This window comes from Miniopterus natalensis, chromosome X (assembly GCF_054644295.1).
Source record: "Miniopterus natalensis isolate mMinNat1 chromosome X, mMinNat1.hap1, whole genome shotgun sequence".
Classification (NCBI taxonomy): Eukaryota; Metazoa; Chordata; class Mammalia; order Chiroptera; family Miniopteridae; genus Miniopterus; species Miniopterus natalensis.
In genome coordinates, this window is record NC_142103.1 from 105,032,114 (window position 1) to 105,059,291 (window position 27,178).

The 27,178-nt window shown below is 48.7% G+C and overlaps 1 protein-coding gene across 4 annotated transcripts in view; it reads left to right on the top strand.

Moving 5' to 3' along the window:
* Positions 1 to 23,223: 23,223 nt before the first annotated feature.
* Positions 23,224 to 27,178, top strand: part of NLGN4X (neuroligin 4 X-linked) — a 134,645-nt gene continuing 130,690 nt past the window's right edge. For 3 of the 4 annotated variants that reach the window (XM_087829545.1, XM_087829542.1, XM_087829544.1), the window contains exon 1: positions 23,224 to 23,552. The gene's annotated coding sequence lies outside the window, so the exon portion shown is untranslated. Of the gene's footprint in view, positions 23,553 to 25,260; positions 25,471 to 27,178 lie in introns of those variants that run through there. The other variant, XM_087829543.1, reaches the window with a different exon arrangement.

The window sequence follows — 27,178 nt, forward strand, 5'->3', positions numbered from 1 at the left end:
AGAATTTATTAAGAATACACTTGGGCCCGGCTGGGCGTGGCTCAGCGGTTGAGCATCGACCTGGGATCCATGCGATCGGGGTTCGATTCCCAGTCAGGGCACATGCCCGGTTGCAGGCTTGATCAATGACTCTCTCATCATTGATGTTTGATCTCTCTTTCCTCTCTCTGAAATCAATAAAGATATATTTAAAAGAAAAAAAATACACTTGGCATAAAGTACAAGTGGCCAGCTCAGCTAGTCTGAGTGCCCCGCCTGGTGGAGGTTGAAGAGTTTTATACTTTTTCTCCCTATAGGTTTCAATGTTCCCCTTCTGGATAAACTAGATTTCAAGGTCCCCCTTTTACGTTGTTGTAACATTTCCCAGAATTTATGAGAACATCTCGCAATTTTATCCTGGCAAGTACCAGGACTGCTGACTTCTTTGTTTAGTGAGTAAGATAAACTCCACTCTTCCCCCCGCTTCCCCTCCTCCTGCTATCTATCCTGCCTGACAGTTCGATATTTTTATACCTTGCAATGTGGTCACCCCACTAACTCTAGAAATCATGTCACCTCTTAAACTTATCTCAATGTGATTGACTATATTCCCTTCCTATCAACTGGTCTATGACAAAGGATGTAAAAATACACAGCGGAGTAACAGCAGTCTCTTCAAAGGGACAGATGCGTGGGGGGGGGGGGATGAAACTGAGCCACTCTCTTAAACCATATACCAAAATAACCACCAAAATGGTGAAAGACTTCAATGTAACTTCTGAAACCATAAAACTCCTAGAAGAAAACATAGGGAGGAAGCTATTCGACATCAGTCATTTTAGATACTATACATTTTAGATTATATATATATATAATTTTTTTATTATATATATAATATATATATAAATTATAATATATATAAATTATATATATATATAATATATATAATTTTTTTAATTGACTGTATGGGGGTGACATTGGTTAATAAAATTATACAGGTTTCAGGTGTACAGTTATATCGTACATCATCTATATAGTGTATCGTGTGTCCACCACCCAAAATCAAGTCTCCTTCTTGTTTCATGAATTATATATTATATATATATACATATAATATATAATTCAATCAAAAAATAGGCTGTGGACCTGAATAGACACTTCTCCAAAGAGGACCCGCGATGGCCAATAGACACACGAGCAAATGTCAACGTCACTATCATGAATATGCAAATTAAAACCACAATGCGCTCTCACCTCTACCTGTCAGAAGGGCTATTATCAAGAAAACAACAAGTATTGACAACGATGTGGAGAGAGAGAAAAAATTGTGATAATTTTCTATCAAGGGGCCCACATTTTCACTTTGTTCTGGTCCCTGAAAACGACGGAGCTGATCTGGCCTCTATTATTTGACACACAGACACCAGCCTTCAGCCCGTTAAAGCACAGCTCTCCGACCTTTGGTTCGGGGCCTTGAGTGAACCTCTCAGCGGGTTCTTCGGCCTAAACCACTTCGGTGATAATTCTCAGATAGTTTCCCCTTTCATTCCTTCGCGAGTTTACGGTAAAGTTTTCCAGAGACTCATGACATGTGATATTACAACAGATTGAGTGCAGAAGCCAATATGGGAACCCAGCTGTCTTTTATCAAGCTCACTAAGGAGATTTGCACAGATAGACACCCAAAAATATGGAGACCCAGTCGCTGACTTTAATATAATTATTTCTATTAAAATGTTATCTATATTACTCCGTGAAGGGTTTATTCTATTTGGGGGGTTATTATATTATATATATATATTTGATAGAGTAATAGGTAAAGACTTTCAACATTCCTAGGTTTTCAATTCTGCTTTGGTAAATTTTGATAAATACGACCCACGTGGAAGATGTTCTTTGAGGTGCTCAATCATTTTTAAGAGGATAATGTTGTTCCCACAGCAAAAGTTTTGAAGACTGTTGAGTTAAGGCCTGTTGTCCCATAAAATTAACGCTTGAGAAAAGTTAAACATTGTCACAGGGAGCTGAGTTCTGTTGATTTGAGAACGTATGGATCCACCCTGGAAGGAACCGGGGAAAACACGGCTGTTTTAATAAAATGTTACGGCGCCCAACATAGAACCCCGATCCCCCAAAATGACCTAATTTATTAAGAGAATGTCTGGCCGGGTATCAGAGCCACTGGTGCGTTAGGTACCGTTGAGTCGGCTCTGACTCCTGGTGACCCTACGAATGAGCGACGTCCACAGGGCCCCGTACTCGCAGCCCTGCCCAGCTCCTATACGCTCAGACATATGGCTTCTTTTGGGGGTCCACCCATCTCATTTTCGTTTCCGGCGATGATTCGGGCTTAATTTGCTCTAAGACCCACTTGGTCATCTTTGTGATAGTCCAGGGCGCCCATAGAGCTCTCTTCCAACACCGTATTTCAAATGATTATTATTATTTTTTCTATCTGTCTTTGTCACTGTCCAACTTTGACATTTACACAAAGTAATTGGCAGGCGAGAATTTTACCACTGAACCACCAAGGCCAGATTATACGTAGTAATTGGGAACGTGAGGGCGGAGATGGCCTTAGCCCTGGTCCCTCATGACACACGTTCAACCTGGGTGATCTTTCCTAATTCTTCCGTGGCTGCCCATCTGAGCCTCGGCTTTCTCACCGCTCCTTGGTGGCGGTTTCCATTGCAGTTGACGACTGGGCCAAGCAGAGCAAAATCTTCAGCAATTTCAATCATGACATCTTGCTGATAAATCCTTTCTGATTATGGAGCAATCTCTAAAACAAAGACAGTGGCCTGGCCGGCGTGGCTCAGCGGTGGACCACCGGCCTATGAACCACGAGGTCGCCGGTTCGATTCCCGGGCAGGGGGCACGCCCGGATTGCGGGTTCGATCCCCAGTAGGGGGCGTGCAGGAGGCAGACCATCCACGACTCTCTCTCATCATGGATGTTTCTCTCTCTCTCCCTTCCTCTCTGAAATCAATAAAAACATTTAAAAAATAAAAAAAATAAATTAAAAAATATTTAAAACTAAGACAATGGCAGCATGAATGAATAATTCATGTTGAGTCCACAAATATAGGAGCCTTGGGGATCTCTCATTGTTTCTCCAGGACATTCCGGCTCCATGAATAACGGGCGTCCCCAGCGCAATGGACTTTTAAATACATTTGAACGGCAGCTTGAGATGTCCCCGTTGTAAATACGATACCTGCGAGTGCTTTCATTTCCCTAAAATAGAAAGGAGTGCTTTTTTAGAACAAAATGAACCCAGCAAGGTGGCTGTCACTCTTCACTTCCAAGCAGTCCTATGGCCCCAAATGGTCGATTTAATGCTGATTGGTATCGAAGACGAGACTTGGAAGACGTCGGTCTCTCCAAGGGTCTCCAGCCCCTTTAGCACGGGGCCTGCTTTGCGCAATCGTTTTATTCTGTGAGCCTCGCTGGGCCTACCCCATCCCACAAAACAAGGAATTCATTGGATTGCGCTCTCGTGTTTTTATTGATTTCAGACGGAGGAATCGAGAGGGAGAGAGAGAAACATCAATGATGAGAGTCATGGATCGGCTGCCTCCTGCTCGCCCCCTACTGGGGATGGAGCCCGCAACCCGGGCATGGGCCCTGCCCGGGATTCGAACCCTGACCTCCCGGTTCATAGGTGGGGCCTCAACCACTGAGCAGCACCAGCCGGCTGGATTCTCTCCCTTTATTTATTTTCTTGGAGATCCTGGCCGATAGAAATGCCGTGAAAACATTTACGTCTCACTGTTAGAGCCCTCGATGTTGAAACACGGGTTTTACAACTTAACCCAGTGCTTAAATTGCCCTGCCAAGGCCGCGGAGATTAAATCACACCTCCCCGGGGATGCCGCCGGTCTGGAGCTTAATGAAGGAGAAAAGTCCGTGGAGATATCCATCTTTTATATTGCTTCCAGCCGCACCGGCTCGGGGTGGATCCGCCTAGAAAAGTTTCTTTAAAAAAAAGAAAAAAAATTAAAAAAAAAAAAAGGAAGAGGTAATATAACGGCAGTTACATAATTCTGCGGGCTATGTTTAGAAACACTTCCACGTGAGAAACATCACGGAGGAGAGAATCGCATTAATAATGCGCGTCTGGCTCCCCAGGAGCACACCCAGCTTCCCGGGCAGGGCTCCGTGGTGCCCCTGGACCTACAAAAAAAAAAAAAAAAAAGCTTTGCCGACGATCGTCTCCAGCTGAACATTTCACGTCGGACAATGCACGGCACCTGTCGTGGTTTCCTCGCTTATCTTTAAGCTCGGGAGTCATTGCGAAGAGGAGGGGAGCTGGTGCCGGTTCTCATCATGGCCAGAGGGTTGGTCTTCAGCAGCCAGGGGTCCTCAGGGCCCGTCTCTCCTTTTTTTAATTTTTTTAAATGTTTTTGTTGATTTTAGAGAGAGAGGAAGAGAGAGGGAGAGAGAGAGAAACATCTGTGATGAGAGAATCATCGATCGGCCGCCTCTTGCTCGCCCCCTACTGGGCATCGAGCCCAAAATCTGGGAATCGAACCTTCAGCCTCCAGGCTCTCGGGCTGACGCTCCACCACTGAGCCGCGCCGGCCGGGCTGGTCGCGGGCTCTCCACGACCGGTTGTCGCTCTGCAGAAGACGCTTCTCATCACCTCGGTTTCCCCCCCCGACGTACGTGAAAGGTAAGCGCTGCTTCGAATGCAACTCCTTAAGTAAGATGAAGATTAATCATGACTTTTTCTCGGGACGGAGAAAATGCCAGCCTTTCCTTGAAGGTACGAAACATCTTTGAAACAGACGCACCCGACGATCATCCGTCCTAAAGTCTGCCTTAGATACATACGAGGCACGTGCATTTTGCGGGCCCTGTCCACGCGGACGCTATATAACACTACAGTTAATTACTGAGTTAATTTGGGTTTTTTTTTGTGGTTAAGCGTCACCGGAGGATATTTTCCCATTGATTTTTAGGACGAGTGGAAGGCAGGGAGGGAGGGGGAGAGAGACACATCAGAGACACATCAATTGGTTGCCTCCAGTGCAAGGCCCGACCGGGGCTGTGGATCGGGCCCTGCAACCCAGGTACGAGCCCTGGACCAGGAATCGAACCCGTAACCCTCCGGTGTGAAGGCCAACACTCTAGAGACAGAGCCGCACCAGCCAGGGGCCGCGTGCATGTTTAAATTGGTGTCGTGTGCTTAGAAATAAACAAGGAGCCGTGGCCAGTGTTGCTCAGCGGTGAGAGCGCCAGCCTGCACACGGGGAGGCCCCGGGTTCGATTCCCAGCCAAGGGCATGTCCCTGGGTTGCAGGTTTGATTCCCGGCCCCGGTTAAGATGCATGGGGGAGGCAACCAACCCGCGATGCGTCGCTCTCACATCCACGTTTCTGTCTCCCCCCGCCCCTCCCTTCCACGCTCTAAAAAAATCAATCAATCAATACGTCATGATTAAAAAATTAAAAATATAAAATAAACAAGGAATCATTAATAATAAAAAAATATGGAGCACACAAGTTGCACTGAATAGCTCCAAAGGCACGCCCCTGACATCTTAGGTGTGCAGGTGGGCAGCCGGTTTCTAAAACATCCTGTTGGGAAAGGGGACGCCCTTAAAATATTCTCAAGGGCCGGCAGTTTTCTAAGCCGCCGAGCCGATGGGCTGCATCCGTGAAGAACACACACACCTGAGGAACGACTGGGGAGGAAAGTGCTTGACGTTTATTTAATTGAGCGACAGGGAAAATTGCACAGTGACCCCGGGGTGGGGTTGCGATGAGCCCAGGGCGTGCGTGGGAGCCGATAGGTGGGAATCTGAACCCGCTCCCTGGGCGGTTCGGCAGAGCCTCTCTGATCAGCCAGGCTCTGCGTCACGTACGTGCAGACATCACATTAATCAGGGTGCTTTTGCAGAATTCGGGAGGTTTGGCAGGTTGACGTGGCAGACATGGGATGCTTCCTTCAGCTGCTGAGCCAGCTTTTGCTGTGGAATCGAGTCGCGCTTTTTTTTTTTTTTTTTTTTTTTTTTTGCAAAGTTTGAGCATCACTGGGCGGCGCAACGGGCACTAAACCGGGGGGGCCCTTGAACCTGAGTTGAATTTGTGCGAGTCCCTGGCGTTACGGGTTTCGTTGAACCCCCTTAAAATTCTTTTGCTGAAGACCTGACCTGGCATGTGGCCTGATCGGGAGATAGGATCAGTGAAGACGTAAATACGTTGATATTAGTTTGGGCCCTAATCCGATAGGACTGCCACCCGTATAAAAAAAAGAGCAGATTCGGAGACAGATTTGGATACGGAGGTTAGGGAGATGCATCCACAAGACAAGCAAGGCCGAAGATTCCAGCAACCCGGCAGAATCTAGGACAATGTCCTGGACCAGGCTCCCCCCTCACACCCTCAGAAGGACCCCGCCCTGCAGGCGGCTTCATCTCGCGCTTCCACCCTCTGTATCTGTCAGAGTAGAAATTTATAAATTTCAACCACGACCAACAAACAGCTGCTGGTGGGAAGGCAGACGGGGGCAGCCGCCGTGGAAAACAGCAGGGAGATTCCTCAAAACGTTAAAAATGGAGCTGCCTTTTGACCCACTGACCCCACTTCTAGGCATATATCCTAAGAACCCAAAACACCCATCAGAAAGAATCTATGCCCCCCCTATGCTCATAGCAGCGTAATTTACAACAGCTAAGATCTGGAAGCAGCCCAAGCGCCCATCCGTAGATGAGCGGATAAAAAAGCGGTGGTATATCTACGCCGTGGAATACTACGCAGCTGTGAAAAAGGCGGATCTCTTACCCTTTGGGGCAGCAGGGAGGGACCTGGAGAATATTACGCTGAGTGAAATAACCAGGCGGAGAAAGACAAGTATCTGCAGGGTCTCACTCATAGGTGGCATCTAAAGAACATAATAAACTGACAAACAAAATAAATTCAGAGACGCAGAAGCATGGAGCAGATGGAGGGATCTCGGGGGGAAGGGGGTGGGGACACAGGAAGAGATGAACCAAAGAACTTATATGCAAAAGTGCATAACCCGGGGACACAGATAATAGTGTGGGGAAGGCCTGGGGAGGGGGTGGGGTTGGGTGGAGAGAAAATAAAATTGCCGGCACCTTACAAATACGCCTCCTTTCTCCCTTCTGGGGCCATGACCGCCTCAGAAATGCTGAGGGTCCAGTCTGGGTAACAGCATCGTGCACCCAAGAAATTGTTACATATTTTTTTCAGAGGGGAGGTCGGCCTGTTATCTAATGCAAATCTTTTAAGATCCTGTTCAGGACAAAATAATTATAATAATAATAGTAATAGGTAAGTCAGAAATCATGAGTATCAATATTTTAGACAAAAAACAATCTGACGTATAGGACTGAGCAATGGGTAAGAGCTAAAGAGGAGGGGCAGACCTAGACATTACAGAGCATAATTTATATATATACATATAAATATATCTATATTTCTTTCATTCTTTCTGTCTTTCTCTCATTTTTTAAAAATATTTATTCCTAAACTGTCCCAAATACATAAATCTAGGTCAAAAATTTAAATCTGTTACCCAGCAAAACCATCCCTGGATTGACCTAAATAATGTTTTTGTCGTGTTTTTTTTTTTTTTTTTAATATTCAATATTATTTTGAATTAGTTTCAGGTGTGCAGCTCAGGGGTTAGATAATTATACACTTAACAAAGCCATCCCCCGGATATTTCCAGGACCCACCTGGCATCATCCATAATTATGACAATATTCTTATAATAACATTTTTTTTTAATACCTTTTTATGGATTTTAGCGAGCGAGGGACAGAGAGAGAGACAAACATCGGTGATGAGAGAGTCACGGATCGGCTGCCTCCTGCATTACGGGGACCGAGCCCACAACCCGGGCCTGTGCCCTGACCGGGAATCGAACCCTGACCTCCCGGTTCACAGGTCGACGCTCGGCCTCTGAGCCTCGCCGGCGGGGCCTGCGTGTGTTTACATTTAATTTCCATGCCATTTTTCCTTGCTTCTAGCGCCCGACAATTCCTTTTTTAGGGAATATCGCTCAAACTATCCGTGGTGGCCGGACACCAGGGTGGCCCCGTGGCACCCACGCCCCAGGGCCCATTCCCTACGAAACCCGCTCCCCTTAACCAGGGCCGGGCCATGCGATTTGCTTCCAGCGTGTGAGCCTGCTGAAGGGGTTCCCAGGGGTAAGAAATGCCCGAAATCGATGAATGCTGAGTTTGCTAATAGGAAGGTTGTCTACGGGGAGGGGAGGGTTTGTTCTAATCCAATTAAACACCTCAGCGTAGACTGAGCCCCGGAGGTGCGGAGAGGCCGTCTCTGCAGGCATGTGGGGGACACCCAATGGGCGAGCCCCTCGGCGGCCTCTAGGAACTGGGGACAGGCCCTGTGACCAGCAGACAGCCGCCACCCAACCGGAAGGAAAAACATGGGACCTCTCACCCTATAGGTAACACGGGGGATACATTTTGCTGACAACCTGAATGAGTTTGGACATTTTTTTAAATTTTTTTATTTCCACTTGCAGAGGAAAACACAGCCCGGCCCGTAGCTGGCCTGTAGCCATTTCGGATGCCGGGCTCCGGTCCAGCGAAGCCGTCCCTGGGCTCCTGAGGCCTAGAAAGCAGGAGACAACCGGGCCTGTTCTTTTCAGCCCCTTTGATCGCGGTCACGGGCTGAACAACAGTCGAAAACGAAGACCGCGCCTGTTTCTAAATTTCCACCGGTTTACACCCTATTGATAACAGATCCGTGCCTCGCAGCGGGATCATTGATTTATTTTTTTCAAGCGGGAGCGTTTGCAGGGCTTGACTAAATGAGATAGAATGAATGAAAATGGAGTAGAGCTTTTTAGGATAGCTCACCAACCGTTGGGGGTGACGGGTCGCTTTTCCCGTTTAATGCATTCAGAAAACATTTTTAAGGGAGGCTGGGCTTTCCCGTTACCCAGTCGAGGAACGCGGGCGCTGAAATTATCAGAAATAACAAAATGCTGATAATACGAGAGCTGCAGGCCCACCTCGGACATACCTCGGATTGGGCGCCACACCCCGGCCCTAAAGAGAAAGGGGGCCATAGAGTGAGTCGTGCAAATTTTTTGGTTTCCCAGGACAGGTAAAAATCTATCTTTTCACTGTAGTCTATTAATTGTGCAATAGCATCATGTCTTAAAAAACAAAGTGTGTATCTTGCCCGGCTGGTGCGCGGTTGAGCCTAGATCCAAAAACCAGAAGGTCGCGGGTTCGATTCCCGGTCAGGGCACCTGCCCAGGCCGCAGGATCGATCCTCGGCGAGGCGCCTGCAGGAGGAGGCCGATCAAGGTTTCTCTCTCTCTTCCTTCCTCTCTAAAATTAGTAAAAAACATTTTTTAAAAAATACTTCATTGCTCAACAATGCTAACCATCGCCTGAGCCTTCCATGCGTCGTAACCCTCCTGCTGGTGGACAGTCTTACCTTCAACGTATAAAAGTGCAATATTCCCCGGATCCCAGGTCGATGCTCAACCGCTGAGCCGCAATATCCCCAAAACACAATAAAAGGGAGATGAAGTGAAACAACGGGTGCGTCTCTAGCGCCGACTGGGAGACCGTTTAAAACTGTGATGTTGAGAGTTTGCGCGGCCGGAGGACAGAGCTTCATTTTGGCTTCGGCGAGGGCCCCAGGGGCCCCAGGGTGTCCCAGCGTTTCGAGGCCGGGGCCTTATGGATGGTTCTGGGTGCGTGTGTGCCTGATATCTCAATAGCTGCTCCGTCAGGCGGACGGCGGTTAGTTTGCACAAAGGCCACCGCTCATTTATTAGAAGGCTTTGGCCTCGTAATATAAGGCAGAGAGAGGGAGGAAAATCAATGAGTTCGCTTCTAAAATCGATCGATCGTTGAGGGTTGGGGATGAGCGTAGAGAGCACATAATCGCGGAGAGCTTGGGAGAGGAGAGGCCTAATATTTAAACCTGTCACAAGGCCCGGGGAGGGTCCGGGGCTCGGAGCGCCGGGTGTCTTCAGAAAGCCCTGTCTGTCTGGCGGGACTCGCAGCGGCTCTAAGGCGTAGTAAAAAAATACTAGCTGAGCAATATTAATTTATCTTTATTGTTGAAAGTATTACCGACGTCCCCCTACTCCCCCAGGGACCCGTCCACCCCACTCCTGACCCTCCGCGGGCCTTCCCCCCACGATTGTTCGTGTCCGTGGGTTATGCACAGATGCACCCAAGTCCTTTGGTTCGTCTCGCCCAACCCACCCCCTTCCCTGTGAGTGAAATTCGTCAGCCAGTCTGCTCCATGCGTCCGTGTCTCTGGTTCTGTTTTGTTCGTAGGTTTATCTCTTTAGATTCCACATATGAGGGAGATCGAGGGCTGCTTGTCTTTCTCTGCCTGGAGCAATATTAATTTCTTAGCATGATGCATCGATACTTGAATAGTAATAAAAAAAAAATGAGCCTGGCAGGTGTGGCTCAGCGGTGGCGCATGGACCCGTGATCGGGGACGTCTCGGTTTGATTTCGGGTCAGGGCCCATGGGCGGGTTACAGGCTCCATCCCCTGTCAGGGCCGCGCAGGAGGCGGCCGATCCGTGACTCTCTCATCACGGATGTTTCTATTTCTCTCTCTCCCTTCCTCTGTCTGAAATCAATAAAAAATCTATTTTTAAAAAACCAATGGTAGTGATGTTTGTATTAAATAGGTACTCGAAGTCGCTCACTCTGCTAAGGGCTCTAAAAAATAAAATCAACCCTCGCCGGGCCGGGCGTGGCTCAGCGGTGGAGCGTCGACCTGGGATCCAGGCGATCGGGGTTCGATTCCCGGTCGGGGCACATGCCGGGGTTGCGGGTTCGATCCCCAGTCGGGGGCGTGCAGGAGGCCGCCGATCAATGACTCTCTCATCATTGACGTTTCTGTCTCTTTCTCTCTCCCTCTCCTTTCCTCTCTCTGAAATCAATATATATTTTTTAAAAATAATAATAAATAAATAAATAAATAAATGAATAAATAAATGAATAATAAAATCAACCCTTTATCCACATAATGACCCTAAGATGCGAGGCTGCTGATTACACCCACCCATTAAGGAGCCAAATGAGTCAGAGAGAAGCAACGTGTGTTTAGGATCATAGGCAAGGTGTCAAACTCTCTCCTCCTGGGGCATAGCGGACTGTTACATGTATCAGTCAGCTCTTGCTGTGTAACATATTATCCCGGATCGTAGCAGCTGAAAACATTCATTAAATCACACCATTTAGTATCCCTCCGGTTCTGAGGTCGGGGTTCTGGGTCGGATGCTCAGGGTCTCAAGGGCACAGCCGGGTGCTCTGTTACCCGCCTCTCTGGGGGGTGAAATCACACGGGTCCCACGGCTCTCACCCCTCGGGCTGCTCATTCCTTCTCTTCTACGGCTGGCGTGTGGCATTTTCCTGCCCTGTGGGTGCTGCGGGAGAATCCAACTTCTCCCTGCTCGTGGGAGTGGGGTTCTTAGGATATAACTAGAAAATGAATTTTCTAAGACGCGCCCAGGGGAATGAGTGGTTTTTATTGGAGTCGCACTCCTTGGGTTGCAAAGCCCCCCGTCCCTTAATCCAGTCCGGAAAGAGGTGCAGCCGGGGCTCTAGTAGAGCCAAAAGCAGGGCCCGTGTCCAGAGTTTCCGCCGCATGTTGCAGCTGAGGGTCCAGTTCAATGCTAAAGCTAATTAAAGTCCATTGCGTGGGTCCCACGTGGGCATGAGCCACGTGGGCAAATGCAGGGGAGCGAGCCCCCTGCCACCCGCAATCCAAGGGGGCCAAGAGCCGAGAGAGGAAAACTCCCTTTATTCAGAAGTTTAAATACTCAGGTTTCCTGCCCTCGCAGTGGCCACGCCGACTCTGGCCAATTACCTGTTTCCAGGTGTGACTTGCAGACAGGCAGGCGCCTGCCCACGTCGCCCAGGCCTTACCCGGCCTGCGTCCGGGCCCTTCCGCCGTCGGCCAGCAGGGAACAGACTTGGGGAGTGTTCAACGAGCCGAGCTGTATAAATAGCACCCCTATATTCTCTAGTCTCCCCTCTACTCTTCTCTTGTTCAATAATAACCATTTATGACAATGGCATCATTTGCAACAAGCTCACATTTCAAACGTCCGTTTCAGAACAAGCATCACTCTCAGAAACATCCTTCGTGCCCCTCGAACACCGGCTGCTAGGACACAGAAAACCATATGGTACCTGAAAGATGTTGATTTACAAGGTCCCTAAAGCATTCGGGCAGAAGATGAAAAATGAAAAAGAAAAAAAAAAAAAAATCACAGCAAACGGGTGAAAACAGGGTGAGGTCACAAATGATGATTTTTTTTTTTTTTTTATGCCGATGTTGAAATTTCAGGCACCGGGCTTTAAAAGCTCTGCAAATGTGACAATCGATTTAAAGTTATTTCGTGAGAACGGTGGATCTTATTAAATGTCCCGGAGGAATAAAAATGCCATTTATCAAAAAAAAAAAAAAAAAAAATTATGGCGCATGAAGTCAACAAAAAAGATGGAACGTTCTGCCCGGGGATGTCGGAAAGAAATGTCCTTCTTTTGAAACCTACACCTTGACCTTGGCCTGTGCGCTCAGCGGGTTGGGCGACATCCGGTGCAACTAAAGTTTGATGGTTCGGTCCCCGGTCAGGCCCGAGTTGCGGGTTCGACTCCCCCAGTAGGGGGCGTGCAAGAGGCGGCCGATTCATGTCCTGCTCTCACATTGATGTTTCTCTCTCTCGCTCTCTCTTTAAAAATAAACAAAATATATTTTAAAAAAGAAAGAAAGCTACACCTTGGATAATTTCATAGGGGAACATATAAGATACATTTCTGACCTTATTGTTTCTTAACACAGTAGCTACAATGTAAGTCTTCGAAGAGCTGTTTATAAATTAAAAGGAGATGTTGAGGGCTGACCTTGAGAGTGCAGCAGGTCACATCTAAGGTCATAGCGACACTGAGTGAAATCCCAGAAAGACGGGGGAAAAAAAAAAAATGACTGTGGCTGAATTTTCTTTAATGGTATCACTTTGTATAACTATGTCGTAATCTCATTAACGACATCACCTCTCCCTATAACCTGGTCGCGTAGTAAAAAGGAGCTGTGGAAATTCAATTAGGCGGAGGAAAGCGTTAACCCGAGCACATTTGATTTTAAGGCTGAAGCAATTAGAGGGAAAGCAACACTCATTTCATTATTTTCGCTGAAATAAGATTATCTTTGGAACCCACTTGGCACTTTCCAAAAACACTATTATGCTCGTCTCTGCTCTCGTTCCCGTGTCCAAATATATATTTGGGGAGCGATGCAGGCGCAGATAGACGTTCTGGGCGCCGAATAGCTGAGGGGACGGGGAACGTTGAACTTGATCGTCGGGAAGGTGTTGGGTGATGATTGTGCCTGAGCACTTTGCTCTTTGTAACTACAGGATGGAGCCCTAGGGCCAGTCATCGGGGGGCCCCTACGTCCTTCGGTCGTTGGCGTTCCCCTGGTAATAGGGGATCCTTTTCAAAGATCAAGGGCCCATCCCATCCTCTGTTCTGATGGCCCATCGCCCCCCCCCCCCCGGGGCTCTCAGTGGGGGTTGCAAATTCTCGCCCGTCCCCGTTTGGGCCTACGGCGGCCCATCACGCGGTTTCATCCCACGGCAAATAAAGTTTGTCTTCTGACCCTTCTGGGTCTCCACCAGCGGCCACCCCACGGGCTTCAGACCTTCCACGGACACTCTTACGCAGCCACTGAATCTCTAAATTTTTCGGGGCAGATTGTGGCCTGGAAAGCACGAGAGGCCCTTTCAAAAATAAACATTGGACGTTCTAGTTTTAAGAATTCTCGGTGGTCCCCTGGCCGTGGTGGGGCCCCATATATTAATTTTCCTTCCTTCCTTCTACCTTCTCCTGGTGGGATCAGTAACCAGATTCACACGAGACAGAGGAACGGGAGAAAATGACTGAACTTATTGCGTATGTACGTACGGGGAACCGTAACACTGTGAGACCAGGGGGCACGTCAGCCGGCCGAGAATGACAAGCCTTCCTGAGCTAAGGAGAAATGGGGTGGGGTCCCCGAGTGCAAAGGGCAGGAAGGTCATTCGCATGGAGATGGACCGGAGAAGGTTTGGCGAACAAACATCTGCTGGGACCTCAGGAAGGACTTGGGCCAAACAGGCCTCGCTAGGCCCCTCCCCGCCTATCACACCTGCTTCAGGTTAAGCTGCAATGACCTTTGGCGATATCTCCCTTCCCAGAGATATTTATTAAATATCTAAATTATTTTAGGCAGATATGGGGAAGGTCAAGGGTTTCTCCGGAGTCTTTCCGTTCTTAAAAATAACCAGCTTAAAATAATCAACGTCCCCAAAGGCGTATTTTGAGTGGCAAGCTCTGGTCCCCTTCACCATGAACCGTTAAGATGGGTCCCTCTTTCTACATCGGGGGGCTGTCGTCTCCCCCCAGGGTGTTTTCTCCCACCCCACACCCCTGACATATCTTTTCCCAGCCCTCACCCTCTTGTCAGATAGAATAAGGGTCCCAAGGCCTGGGCGGTTTGTCCTAAAAGCTATTCTTGCTAAAAGATGAAAAGTCGGGCAGTGCTTTGCAGGCACCGATGTAACCGGAGGGGCGTCCGCTCTTCAATGGGATGCGTGTAGACAACTGCAAAGAAAAAAAAAAAAAAATCGAGATGTCGTTGACCAACCCTGGCCGGTTCGGCTCAGTCATTAGACCAAAGGGTTGCCGGTTCGATTCCCGGTCACGGCACACGCCAGGGTTGCGGGTTCAATTCCTGGTGTAGCCCATTGATGTTACGCTCTCGCGTCGATGTTGCTCTCTCTCCCTCTAAAATTCAATTTAAAAATATTTAAAAACAAAGAAACATCAGCTGGGTAAAACAACACCATAGAATGATTCCTCTCTTGCCCAATTTTGTGGATTTCCGAGCAGAATAGAGGAAGGACTGTGAAGAGAGATATGCTCTGGGCGACTTACTGTTGACGTTGGAAGTGCATGATGCCAAATCTCTCTTTACATTGTTTTTTTGTTTATTTTAAGTAATTTTAAAATATCTTTATTGGTTTCAGAGAGAGGAAGGGAGAGGGAGAGAGAGAAATACAAACATCAAGGATCGAGCCCGCAACCCAGGCATGCGCCCCGACCGGGAATCGAACCGCAATCCCCTGAATCGTAAGTCGATGCTCAGCCGCTGAGCCACGCCGGCCGGGCTGTTTGAAGTGATTTTAATATTTTCTTACTCTTTAATTTTTTTTAATTGCACTTTTGTCTTTTGGCTGAAAGTATGTGCCCAATTCCACCGTCCGCTTTCTCAGATATTTTAGGCACACGCGTCGCTAGCTACGGTGATTTGGAATTTATGGCACCAAAGGAAACGACGGTTCCAGAAACAGAAGGTTAATTATGTTCAGTGTGATGCTCGATGGAGGCTCCCATGTCTCACGCTGACTGTTTTGTCCGCCCATGAAGATGACAGAGACAGTGCCTCTGTTTGTGTGCCCTGTGGGGTCTGATACTTAATAAACAATAAGCGCAACAGCGCCGTGTACAATAGTCCCGTCCTGCTTAACAAAAATAACCTACTTTAAACAGACGGCTTCCTTGCTGAAGGCCCCGTGCAACTAACGAAGAGATTTCTTAGGTTCCTGGCTCTAGATTTTGCGAAAGAATGAATCGGAGGGAAGAAATGCGTAAGCCCGGGGTGGGAAATCCCATGACGTCAACGTGGAAACGAACATGTGTAAATCGAATTTTTTTTTTATTTTTATGTAGACGTTCATGTTTCAGTTTCTGGGGGGAGAGTTGAAATCTGCTTTCCTTATTTATTTATTTATTTATTTACTTACTTATTTATTTATTTTTATAGATCTTTATTGATTTCAGAGAGAGGGAGGGAGAGGGAGAGAGAAACATCAATGATGAGAGTCATTGGTCGGCTGCCTCCTGCTCGCCCCCTGCTGGGCATCGAGCCCACAACCCGAGCGTGTGTCCCGACCGGGAATCGAACTGCAGACTCCTGGTTCATAGGTCGATGCTCAACTACTGAGCCAGGCTGGAGGGTATTTATTTTAAGCACTGGGTGGTGGGGTAGCTGGATCAAAGGATTAGCCAAAGAACATAGATGCATAAGCCATAGAAACAGACAACGGTGTAGTGATGGCCAGAGGGAGGGGTGGCCGGGGCTGGATGGAGGTGGGCACGGGGGGGTGGGATGGGGAACATCTGTAATAGCGTCAACAATAAAAAAAAAAATTTTTTTTTTCATCATTCAAACCTGTTGAAGCTTGCCTTCATGCCCAGACCAAATCAAGAGGGACTTAATGGCCGGACCAAATTGGATGCTCAATTTCAAGGTCTAGAAAATAAATTGAGTGTGCTTTCCATTCAGATGACTGCAAACCTATTAGGGCAGCGGATCAACAACAACAGAAAAAACACACACACACCTCCATTTCAGCTCTGCGTTCCCTCCGGCTTACCCCAAAACAGAATCAGCTTTCTTTGCTTTCAAGTGTTTTTAAAATTCACGGTATGTGTTTTATTGATTTCAGAGGAAGGGAGAGGGAGGGAGAAACATCAATGATGAGAGAGTCATGGATCGGCTGCCTCCTGCAGTCCACCGACTAGGGATTGAGCCCCCAACCCGGGCATGTGTGCTGACCGGGAATCGAACCGCGATAGCCCAGGTTGTAGGTTTATGCTCAACCGCTGAGCCACATTGGCCGGGCTCCACACTGTTATTTTACGGCAATGGTTCTTTTGGCCATACTTAAACTTGTTTGGAGATAAACACTGGAGTATTTCAACAGGTGGGTTAGCAAGAAGACTCGCGGAGGGTGGGCTGGAAGGAGGAGAGATCATTTGTTCTTCTCATTTTCCAAATGAAAAAAATAACCCCAAGGGAAGACGTTGTCTCAAATGGTTATGATACTGATGTAATTAGTGAGTTATTAATCATAGAAAAGGGAGGCCAGACATTACAGGCATAGCCGTGTGGGCAGCTTCACCAGGGAGATGCAACGTCACACTCCCCAGGGAAATATCGGCCCATTGCCTGCAAAACACTGGGGGAAGGGGTCCAACAAAGGGGGAGATGGGTGCACATGCGGTGAACTTGGGGTGATGTGGGGAAGCTGCCTGTCAGTCAAACCTGGAAACAAAGATAGTTGGCTAGATGGGCTGAGGCCACTATGAACCTGAGAAAATTGGGGAGTACATTGTCCTCAAATGAAAGAGTTCACTCTCTTGGCTCTTGGCGCTCTTGGGTCTTGTGTGTCTCTCTTGCATTTGCCTGGGTTCCCTCCATAGCCACATGGATGATGGCCCTGTGGACTCCACACACTGCAGCGGGGAACACAGACTAAGCTACCCTGATGCTGGATTGGACTGAGCCCCAACCCGGAAAGGAAATTCTGGGCAACGGCTCTAATCCCTGCTCTAATGAAACCAAAATGGGCCGTCTTCCGTGGTGGGGCAAAGAGAAATGGGACCAGGGATTTAACTCCATGCAAATAAACATCATTCATTGCCTAGTGCGAGGCTCAGAAAATTCCTTTTCTCATGACATCACAAGAAGCCCAGTTCCCCCAGCAACAGGTGGGGAACTGGGAGAGCTCCCTGCCGATTACAGTTTTATGGTGATTTGTCTTAACGGGAAATACCCCCGCGAAAATTCAAAAGGCGACGTGGCCAAGCTGTTAGACTTGCGACCGTGAAAGTGAAGCTGGGTTCCTAGAGGTTATTCAGGTTTCCCGTGTCGTTTTCCTGAGCTGATTCCCCAGGGAGCATTGCCTGGCCGGTGTGGCTCAGTTGGTTGGAGCATCACCCGAATCACCGAAGGGTCACAAGCTCGATTCCCGGGCAGGGCACATACCCGGGTTTCAGGTTCGATCCCAGGCCCGGGTGGGGGGTGTTTAGGAGACAACCGGTCGATATTTCTCCCTCACATCAATATTTCTCTCCCTCACTTTTCCTTCCTGTCTCTAAAATCAAACAAAATCATGTCCTCGTGTGAGAATTAAAAAAAAAATAAATAAATAGGTAGTATTCAGACAGATTATTACTGAAGATACAGCCAACTCCACCCAAAAGGCAGGTTGGAAAAATTCACTTGTCAACAGCTCAGACGGACCCGCATACAGTTGCGGGCGCCTCTCCAACGTTTTGCAACGATAAGGACCTCATTATTTCTAGATTTCAAGATCGTTCTTGGCCCCAGCGTTTGGGAAAGCCCTTTAAATATGCTGCGACTGAGCCCTTTGGTGGAAAAATTCCGTTACGCAAAAATTACCCACTCCCCGGAATAAACACCAATGTTGCCCGTCAGCTACCTATATACTTAACGCGAGCAATTTGCCGCCGAAAGGCTCACTGAGTTTATTGCCATCCAAACATGTAATTCTCTGCGATCCTAAAGCGTTGCGGAAACAAAGTTTCCTCGAACGCGTCTTTCCACACGTAGTATTTTAACGGCAACTCTGTGGTTGTCATCCCCAGTAAAATTGTCAGCCTCGCCCCCTGAGTGACGACACAGGGAGAGAAAAAACCAGCTACGGTAGCAATGAAATCCTAAAAGAGGTCTGACGGAAGCCCTCTAAAATTTTGTGACGCTTTTATCTCTCAAAAGGGCGATGTAAATGTTTAAATTTCTGTCAACAAAATGCACCTCCTTAATCTCTGCGGGGTGGGTGTGTGTGTAATTTTATACCCTTTAAGGATAGTTTCATAAGCTGTTGGCTTATGATTAACAAATAAAAGTTTCCTGACTCTCGATTAAGATCGACAGGGGTCGAATGTGTTTTGACGTCTGGAGCTCAATGAGAAGATCTGCTGCAGCCTGGCCAGTGCGGTCCAGTGATTGAGCGTCGAGCCAGGAACCGAAGGGTCACAGGTTCGATTCCCGGGCAGGGCACAGGCCCGGGTTGCTGGCTCCATCCCCAGTAGGGGGCGTGCAAGTTTCTCTCGCATGGATGTTTCCCTCCCTCTCCCTTTCTCACTCTCTCTTAAAAAAAAAAAATCAATAAAAATATATATACATTCAAGAAGATCTACTGTAATGTTGCCTGACTCATTCCCATTCTGAGAAAGGCAGGTCCGCTTTCTCAGATTCATCTATCGGGGTAAATGGCTGTACTGGGAACTGTAAGACCCAGGGAGCTTTGGGCACCAAGAACGCTGACTGCATGCGTTTGGTCCATGGTCCATCGCGTTGAAAAGTTCTTATGGAACCTTCCAACCTGATCAGGAAAAAAAGAGGAAACAGAATCTGCACGTTATCGAAAGATATTGTCTTGTGTGTTGGAGTGATCAGCGCATCCAACTTTTGTGCCTGTCTCCTAAACCTATTAATAAAATCCCAGGCACATGCTAATCGGGTGATCCTTAGTTATCTTGATCTTTTATAACCTCTGTCTTCTCTACGTCTATGTCTTTTTCCTCAACTTTGTGAAGCTGAAATGATTTCCCAACTCTGCTACCCAATTGTCCATAAAAACCTTGTTTATCTGTGAAGGATTTTCTCATATCCCTACAGGAAGCGTGCTATGCCTCTCATATGACTCCAACCTAACATACATCGTATATTACCTTGGGTTTTAGTAATTGAAGAGCCTGATTTATTACCTTATTGGATTTTAAGTACCTTATGTAGTATACATAGTAGCGTGACGCAATATATAAAAGAGTATATATTGCCACTGCACTAATAATTATTATTTTACTTAATCATATTTCAGTGTTGTTTCAACCATTGTATTAGTAGAGACAATATGAGTTAGTGTTGCCCAGGGGCAGAGCTGGTTTGGCCAATGCTACATTTAGAGTCAATAGTGTTAACCTTACAGCAACATTGTATCAGAATGTGATCGACGGAGATAATGAGATGGAATCATCAGAAAGAGCAATTGTATCATATAAATTACATTTCAGATTTCTCCCCTTTCTCTTGTACCAAGCCCAGCTCATATATCCACGGGTCCTTTTCGCCACCCTATTGTTTCATATCTTTTTACGACCTGTTTCCCTCTCTTGCCACACTCCGTAATTATATTTTTGATGAAAGCACAAAGAATTATACCCTTACCTCATCCAGAGAATCCTGGATTTAAAACAGTACAACTCCATGCTCGGTATTACAATGTGCTCTCCCATTGGTTAAGAAATGGTGTGTTTCATTTTCTCTCTTCTGACCCTGACCTCATGTAATTAGGATTAGAAAAAAAAAAATTTACATTCACTCTTTCTTAAAATAATTACCCTGTCTGCGTAAGTATTCTTTTTTAATCTCAATAAGATCGTTTGGACAGAAGTGAGCATGTCCTTGCCTGACCTCTCCCAGGCGCCATGTCCCAGGGAAGCGACCTGCTAGCCAACCAGCCGACCCACACACTAAGACACGCATTGAGACTTGACCCGTGAATCTGAACCCTTCCTCCCAAATTCACTTTTTCCTTGCTTTAATGTATTTAAAAATGACCTCTTTTATCCATACCAATTGATTTTTAATTTTCTCCTGTCTCTCAATCTCTGTCGTTTATGACTCAGTTTCTTTAGGACACCCATCTTTGCAACAGTCTCAGAAAATATTTCTGTTGCTTTCTGTCTTGTCCCTTCCCGATGCATTCTCCCGATAGCCACCAGAGTGACGGTCTTAAAATAAACGTGATTATTCTTCCTCTATCACCTGCTTAAAATATATGATTGGGTCCCCACTGCCTACTGGAGATAGCCCACATTTTAGGCAAGGCATTCAAGATCTTCATAGATAGGCCCTGCTGGCGTGATTCAATGGTTGAGCATCAACCTATGAACCAGGTCAGGGGTTCGATTCCCGGTCAAGGCGCATGTCCGGGTTGCTGGTTCGATCCCCAGTAGGGGGCGTGCAGGAGGCAGCTGATTGATGACTCTCATCCTTGATGTTTCTCTCTCTCTCTTTCCGTCTCCCTTCCTCTCTCTTTAAAATCAACACAAACATTTTTTATTTTTTATTTTTTAAAGATCTTCATAGATAGGTCTCAGGACATTCATTGACCCTCTAGGCTAATCTCTCTTCTTTCCACACTCTATTTATCATTCCTTCTTTGCTCAGAGCTCTCTTCCTCCAAAGACGCCTCCTTCAAGACTCCACTTCCATGGGTCCGTATGAATTCATACATCATAAGACTGTCTCACACCTCCTTAGGATCATATTTTTTTCTTGTGCCGCTGGCTACCTCATTTATGAGGCCGTGTGCGCCTTCGAAAATAAATGGATGGCTTGCTCACAAATGCAATTTCACTGCTTAGAATTATGCCTGTGCTAAAAATAAGACGCTTGATGCATTTATAAATCAATCAATTAATTCATTCTTGGCAAAGTCAATCACTTTCTGGACGGCTATCTGTTACTGTGTTCAAGCTGGGGCTGTTTCTAAACAATACATTGGGAAATATATATGTTTACGTCTATATTTTTGTATCTGTATTGATGTATGTCACCGATTTTGGAGAGATTTTGAGAGCAAAGCGATATTTATTAGCAATGCTATTATGTTTTTGGATCTTAAATATCTATCCAATAGAAGAAAATATGTGCTTATATAAAACATATGTTTCTCCCATATTGAATATACATATTTAGTATATGTGTTTTATATCTCACTTTAGTAAAAGGTGTTGTCATACATAGTATCTCACTTAATCACCCCCAGAAAACATATAAGAGAGCTATAATTCATCCCTGTTTAACAGATCTAGTCTCTAAGACACACAGAACATAAGGGACTTTCCAACCAGTCCAAAGGAGCGAGGGCAGGCCCTTGATATGAAACGAAGCCCCCTGACTTGGGGCCCATCGCCTTCCCCACTATTGGCCATGACCCCCAACATTCATTCCTTCTCTTAAAACTCGTGAGAAACCCCTAGTGATGTCATCCAACCAAATAATGATAACAGCTAGGGTGCCTTCGTTTGCTTCCTAAACGCAGAAGCAATTGTGAGGTCGGCCTACGGGGTAAGTGTCAGGACCCTTTTTTCTCCTGTAAATAAACCCATAAGCCTGTGAAATAATTTTGAGAACAGCAGACATTAATTTAAAGGGTCTTGCCTGTCGAGTCCTGTTTTCACTCAGCGATATTGAGCTGATTATGTTGTGGGTTTTTTTAAATCCTTACCTGATGATATTTTTTCCCATTGCTTTTCAGAGAGAGAAAAAGGCAGAGAGAGAGAGAGAGAGAAACATGGATGAGAGAGGGAGACATCGATTGGTTGACTCCTTCACGTGCTGCGACGGGGCCGGGGATCGAGCCTGCAACTGAGGTATATGACCTTGGTCAGAATCGAACCTGAGACCCTTCAGTCCGAGGGCTGACAGACACTCTAACCACTGAGACAAACCAGCTAGGGCAACCTGATTACTTACATTTTCTGCATCTTACAATTTTCTGCATGATTACCATCAAGCAATCTTGATTTAGAAGCTGTGTTCATATCCCCACACCACCATACAGTGCCCCCTCTTCTACCGAGTAGAGACTTCACACATTGCCCAGGTAACACGAGTTCTCTCTAACCCTACAGTAACTATCAATCACATCATCTGGGCAAACCTGATGTCCAGTGGGAAATTCAACTCCTAGACCCCCTACAATCAACAGGGGTATTTAAAAATAACTGGCCAATGGTACCAACATGGCCAGTATCTTATTGCTCAAAACCATTCCCTGGGGAGAAAAAACAAACACACAAAAGGCATCAATCCATCGGTCCAAGTCCTTTGCAACTTTGTTCTAATTTTGCTGCCCCTCCCCCCCCATGGATATCATTGTTTCCAATGAAAAAAAAAAAATCACTGTAACAGCAAGAAGAGTAACATATTGGTCAACCTGAGCACCAGGAGTAGCTCCCCGTTGAAAGAGGTGAATTGAAAGAGTTAAAGATGTTTGCAACTGTTACACCGCGCCGAGGGCATTTGCAGAGCGCAGAGAAAACCCGGGAGCGCGCTTTTTCCGTGCGCCTCCGGTACCGGGGCCCAGGGTGACTCTCACCTGGGCTACCTACCACCCGGGCACCGGGAATCTCCCGGTTACAGCTGGTTTGCACTGGGATTAGCTGCTCTGTGCACGGGCTTGTAGCAGCGGCTCTGGTTTCTGTAGCGATGGGGCCGAGTGCGGACATCTATTGGCTGCTGGCTCCCTGAATTTCATTCAGTTTTGTCCAATAGCGCAGGGGGAGCAGGGAGGCTTCGGGGCCACTCTCTCTTCAATCTCTCCTTTTCTTGCAGACCCGTCTCTCTCCCGGGTCTCTGTCTCAGCACAGAGCTCTTATTCAGACCTCGCTCTGCCCTTCCTGTTCCCACTGAGCGGCTTTTAATGCCTGACCCCTAAGACTATTTACGACACAAACAACGAATTTCCTGCGCGAAAGGCGGTGTCGGTGGTCCTTGGCATTCCCTTGGAGAAGCAAAGCTGGCCGGGATTGGAGCGAGCCCGGGCGCCTGCACCGAATGCATCTTCCCCAGTCGCACCTTCTGCACCTTCCTTAGGGTCTCCCAGGAAAATCCGGCTGCGTAAAAACAACGCTCCGCCGATGCAGCTTCTCCGCGGATGAGGTAGGTGCCGTTTTCACGTGTGTTCTCCGGGTTATTTATCTTTTTTTTTTTTTTTTTTTCTTTTAAGCCTTTGAAATATTCCGACTTGGATGCGCTGCCCAGCCAAAGGCGATAAGCCCTGACTACCAGCGTTTGCGCTCGAACCCATCAGACATGTTTTTTCTTTTCTTTTTTTTTTTTTTCCCCGCTTTTTGTTCTGAAAATTTGGACAGCTTGATCTCCCATCTGTCGCTGCATTTCTTAGGTGTGGGACGCAGTGTGGACCCACGTAGATGGACGGCGTGTCTCGTGCAAGCTTCGTGCACGTCTCGACAGATAACGTTTGATTTTTTTTTTTTTTTAAATTATTTTTTGCTTGTTTTGATTTAAAAAAAAAAAAAATGTTTTAAAAATCGGGGACCACCGCGGATCGGGCGCGTTTTGCTGCAATGAGCTGTTTGAAAGGCTCCGGGGCCCTGTGTGATGTGTTTACAGAGTAGCGATGTCTTACATACAAATAAACAGAAGAGTGTGGCGGGGACAGGAGGGGAAAAAAAAAAAATACATCTGCAGTGTACAGGAGACACGGAGCCCACAGCCAGGTCCCTGCAAACCGGGGCTGGAGACGGACGTGGTTGGACCACTTCTGCAAACTGTGAGCAGCCAGGGGCTTCCCCTCCCTTCCATCTGTTTTCAGGAAACTGTCAGCTCCCACCTCCTGGGGGTGCTTTTTTGGGGTTAACCGGAGAGGAAAAGGGAAAACAGGTCTGGCTGGGGTTGCATGGAGCGGCTCTCCCCCGCCCCCCCTTTTCCGCGCGGGCCTGGGATAAGATGATGCGCGAAGCAGCGCGCGTGAGTGATGGGCACCCGGTGGGGTTTGCTGGGGAGCGCGCCGGGGACCCCGGGGGGAGACGCAACCACGGTAGCTTAGCGCTGCTTCTGCAAAGCCGGGGCGCAGGCCGCCTGCCCGCACCCCCTTTGCGTGTGGGTTCCAGGGGAAGGCGGGGGTGTGTGGGGGGGCGGGGGGGTAGCTGATGGTTTTCCTTCTTCTGAAGCCTTTCGGTCTGGCCTGGACCTTTCCGAGGGGCAGCAGCTCTATGGCTTTTTGGGAAGAGAACAAAAGTTGGGAGCTGCGGGGACGGGCTAGCCCGGGTCCCAGGGGGATGCGGGGCCCTGGCTGGTGCCCACAGAGAGCCCGGGTACCCCGGAGCAGAGCCCGCCCAGCGCACCGCCGGCCGGTCCCTTGCCCGTGGTGGGGGCTGGGGGCTGGGGAGTCGGTTCCAGTCCGCGGACCATCCCCACGGCCCTGGGCCACGTAACAAATACCCCCCATCCCAAAGCTCTGGGCTGTCCCGCGGTTCTAATCATGGTCCCCCCACCCCCTAATGCTTTCCCCGGCTAATCTCATCTGTCCCCCCGCCAGCCACCCCCCACCCCCAATTTCCTCGCGGCTCAGCTCGGCCCCCTCGCGCTCCAGCCGAAAGATCTGGGGGCGAAACCCGCAGCCTGCGGGCTGGGGGCAGTGGGGGTGGGCGGGGGACTGGGAGATGCTAAAAAAAAAAAAAAAAGCAAAAAAAAAAAAAAAAAGCGAGTGAACTTGAGTCCCTCGCTCTCCCCAAGGCCGCGGCGGAGGCGCCCCCGGCCTGCTCCCGCACCCGCGCGGCCCGACCTGCGGAAAGGCTGGCCCGCCGGGGTGGGGTGCGGTGGGGGTGGGGTGGGTGGGACGTGTCGCTGGGCTGCGGAGGTTGCGGGGTCCCGGGCTGGAGGTGGGAGGAGGGGCCGAGGTCCCCGCCTGCGCCCCCACCCCGCGGCTGTCCCTCCCCCTCCGCTCTCCAGGACGCCAGCAGCCTCCCCGGGCGCGCTCGGCTCTCCCTGCTCCGGGGCGCCCGGGTCCTCTGCGCCCTCCCGCGCCCCGGCCCCTTCGCCCCACCGAGAAGCGGTAAGCTGCGTGCCCCCCGCGGGGGTCCCTGCTGGACCGGGGTGTGCGCCCCCGGCTCGGGCCCCGTGTGGCGCGCAGTCCTGGGCCCCGCGCTCCATTCGGCGCCTGCTCGCCGCCAGACACAGCGCCCTTTCTTCCCGGAGCGCGGGGGCGGCCTCCGGTCCCTCCGGCCCCCCAGCCCCGAGGCCTGGCCCGGGCCACCGTGGGAACGGATGTCCCTCCTGGAGGGCGAGGGGCCCCGGACGACGCCTTAGGCATGTCTCCGGCCCCTTTCCTGGTGGCTTTTTTTTTTTTTCTGGCTGCGGTTTTCGTTTTTCCTGAGCTCTTCCTTTGAACTGACTCGCAGGTGTGGGCCTCGCTTTCTTTTCGGAGCCTCTAAGCTGCTATTTCGGGGCTGGCTGGGGAAAGGGGGGGGGTGCAGGAGACAGCCTGCGGGGTCCAGGGAGTGCAGGTGGGGGTGGCCCCGCCGTGCGCCCCGGTTTGCAGCGTGCGCCCGCGCGGGGTGCGCGCCGAATGCCCAAAACCGCGCGCCTGGGCGAGTCTGGGGGGCGCGAGGATGGCCCATGCCAGCCTGTCCTTTGCACCCAACTTAAATTGGGGGGTTGAGGGTTGATGCGTGGCGGGGGTTGGGGGGGTGAGCGAACTAATAAGCAGGTGCTGCTCTTGCGAGCAGAGTCCACAAGGTGGTGGTGTGGAATCTTCGTTCCATTTTATTTTATTTTTTATTTTTTTCTGTCCCTATTTGCTCAGTTGTGGGGAACGGTTTCCCGGGCTCCTGGCATACGCTTTCTGAAGGGGACCCACCATCCAGTCTGCCTGGCGTTGAACTGTTTTTTTTGGGGGGGGGGTTGCTGGGAGGAGATGCGCGCCGGCTTCCTTCTCGGAGGCAGCACTTAGGGTGGATTTGAGGGGACGCAGCGGGTGGGATGGGGGGCGGGAGACAAAAGAGAAAAGTTTGGGGAGACCTGGTTACCTCGATGAAGCCGAATGTGCTGCTTGTGGGGGCGTCGTGCGGGCCACGCAGACGCGCGCGCTTAAGGCGTGTCCGTGGGCGCCTTTCTCACCTGCAAACACCTGAGTTTCAATCCGGACGAATCCGCAGCAGCTGCTCGGAGATCCGCCTGGTTCCAGGCAGAGGCTCCGCGTTTCCCTCCAGGAGGGTGGCAGAGCCCAGGGGAGATGACCAGAAACCTGCCTTTTTATTTTATGTTAGGTGCAATTGTCACAGATTGCCCAGAAACTTGGATTTCTTGGTGTGGGCGGGTGGACGGGGGTGGGGTGGAGAATTATTTCCTACCATTCGTGGGCCGTGGGGAGAGGTTAACAGGGATCGACTCCCGAAAATGGCCAGGATCCGTCTCCTCCTTGTGTGGATGGAGCAGGAGATTGGGGGTGGGGCGGGCCCATGGCCCATGGCTGCCTCCACCTTCTTTCCAGAAAAAAAAAAAAAATTAAAAATCTGCATTTTTAAAATTTGTCGCCCAACTAAGAATTTCACCGAGGCCTATGCCAATAGATAGGCATATATATATATATTTTTCATATTACCAACTCAGTCTTCTATGAACCAAGAAAATGTAGATGACTATACACAGGGGTGGGGTAAAAGTACACTTACGGCTGTGGGTATGGAAAATACAGTTTATTCTTGTAGCATTATTTATTCATTGTTGTATTATTTTCCATACAGTAACTGTAGACCTACTTT